This window comes from Galeopterus variegatus, unplaced genomic scaffold (genome assembly GCF_000696425.1).
Source record: "Galeopterus variegatus unplaced genomic scaffold, G_variegatus-3.0.2 Scaffold3214, whole genome shotgun sequence".
Lineage (NCBI taxonomy): Eukaryota > Metazoa > Chordata > Mammalia > Dermoptera > Cynocephalidae > Galeopterus > Galeopterus variegatus.
Genome location: NW_007729325.1, coordinates 213826 through 216354, shown reverse-complemented (window position 1 = coordinate 216354; position 2529 = coordinate 213826). Strand labels below are relative to the sequence as shown.

Sequence of the window (2529 nt, the reverse complement as noted above, 5' to 3'; positions counted from 1 at the left end):
ACTAATGTTCTTGAAAGAAATTAAAACTGTGGATGGCAACATCCCCAGTGCTGTGCCTTTAGGCCCCGACCACCCTGAGGGTACCATCTTCTGACCAAACAGAGAAGGCAAGCTCTTTTCCCTTGGCTGAACTCACATCAGACCCAGTTTAAGTGGGAGAGAACTTCTTATTAATGACAGTGTAATGTCCAGTATAGGGACATATAAAAATGAGTATACCTTTATTATTGGACTCAAATATCACACTTCATCTCTGTAGGGTGTGTGTTTTGTTGTACTATGATTGACAATCATTTAAGTCCTTGCATACTGTTTTGGGAAAAGATTTCTAGGATGGTGTTCTGGTATATAGCATTATTGTCTTTGTTGTTATTAACAAATATAGTACTTACATTTAAGGAGTTTGAAATTTAGTGAACTAGTTTGTATCCCATGGCATATTGGACCTGCCTCTGATTTAACAGTTTTTTGTTTTGGCGGGCAAAAAAATTGTTTACTAATGGCAATGTAATGTACACTATTGAATAATTGGATGTTTTATTGAATTATTGATCTATATAATAGCTGAAGCCACTATGTAGAGGCAAGTGGGGGGAGCTTTGTTTCTTGGTTGCTTCTTCCTTGGACAAAGCCTTGACACTCTCTTCTTGGCCTGGAGATCCTTTTCACGGTTCTTGCATACTTCTTTGGCCTCAGACCTGTGGGCTTCAGCCTGGTCAGCCAGCAGCTTCTTGTGGGCCTTGTCTGTCTTCAGCATGTGGCTGTGTTCCATGAGAATCTGCTCGTTTTGAATACATTCCCCCTCATCTTCGGTTCAGGCTGTGATACAGTGGTGGTCAGTCTTCTGAGATTCACAGTACCTTCTGAGCAGCTGGTCCAGAATCCTCATCCTCCTCATCTAGGTTCCATTTTAGGACATTGGAGCATTGGCTGTACTCTTTTGCTTACTTATGCCCACATGCCTGACCTTCTGCTGGGCCAAGGTGTTTTTCTGGCATTGAGCCTGGGTATGCACAGTCATAGGCTTGTGAACCATCAGCTTATCTTTGATCATTTTCCAGATCTGCTGGCAGGATTTAGCTTGGCAATTTCATGGGTTTCCTTGGGGTCCAACCAGACCTTCTTTTTGCTACAGGGGAGGACCCTGGAGGTGAGTTTCCTTTGAAACCTGATTGTACTCATGGCTGGGGCTTCAGTGCCTAAAAGAAAGCTGTTTTAGAAGCTTTGACATTGAAATGTAATTATTTTAAATCTCTGTAATATCCCAAGTGAGAAAGTATATACTTTAGGGTGAGGAATAAGTCTTATTTGTCCTGAGGAGCTGGTATACATCCTCTTCTCTATTGATGAGAACATTGTATTCCCCTTTTGCCCTTGATCCTTAAGAAGGTTAGAGCTAAATTTGATGCTGAACTATGTATTTACTGGTTAGCATATTTCATTTTTTCTACCTCATGGGTCTGAACTTTTACTATTCTATTACGTGGTGCATATCTCTTATTGTAAGCCAGTGTACATCCTGTTGGGGAAGAAGAAAAAGTACAAATAAATTCAACTTATTATAGCCATTAAACCATTTCCAAAGAGTTAAGATCTTGTCCCCTTAGCACATAGAATAATTCCAAGGCCGTAGCAGGTGCTCTAAAAATGTTTTTGGAATGAATGAAGTTCAACAAGGGTTCAGAAAAGTCAGGGAGACCAATCGAGGGGGAAAGCTAGAGATGCTATTTTGAAAGAAGAGGCATTTATGCTTGACTCTGAGAAATGAATGGGGTTTTGACAGGCTGATGAGTTTTTTTAGGGAAGAGAATCACATGAGCAGACATGTGGAAGGAGAAAAATGTGGGCCTTCTCCTTGCAAGGTTAATAATCCATTTTGGAGAAGTATGGGGAAAATGAATGGAGGGAAGGCTCGTCCGCTGCTGCTGTTAGGATTCTCATCTGTGGATATCGCTTGGCTCTGTCTCTTTATCATCTTCTCTGGAGTGAGGCCCCAGATCACACAAACTGTAAGAGTTCACAGGGACAGGAGAAGGCACACACCCCACTCTTTGAGTGTTCTCTCTCAGCCCGCCCTTGACTTTTAGTCGATGACTCTAATCCTTTACTTGAAACAACTTAGCCATGATGTTATTTTAACCCTGATGAAAACCCGAGCAGTCCAAAGGCTGTCAGGCAACCTTAATTATTCTTTAGTTTACTCACCAGGAGGCCCTGAACATAAAGCAGCTTGCACACATAGCAAGCAAGGTTCCCCTCACAGACTATGGATTATTTCACTGCTTGAAGTACGGATGACATCTGGAGGTGAGAAAAATAAAAACTTATATTTATTAAGCATTATGAGCCAAGCACTGTACTAAGTACAGTACTTTATATTGCTGTGTCATTTCCCCCTTATCACCATCCTCAGAAGTATATACTCTTATTATCTCCATTTTAGTAATGAAAAAAACAGATAGGAGTTTAGTATCACTCAAGGTCACACAGCAAGTACCAGAGCTGGGATTTGAATCCAGGCCATCTGAA

The 2529-nt window shown here is 41.2% G+C and overlaps 1 pseudogene; it reads right to left on the bottom strand.

Moving 5' to 3' along the window:
• Positions 1 to 545: 545 nt before the first annotated feature.
• On the bottom strand, positions 546 to 1182 carry LOC103600074 (annotated as a pseudogene).
• Positions 1183 to 2529: the final 1347 nt, after the last annotated feature.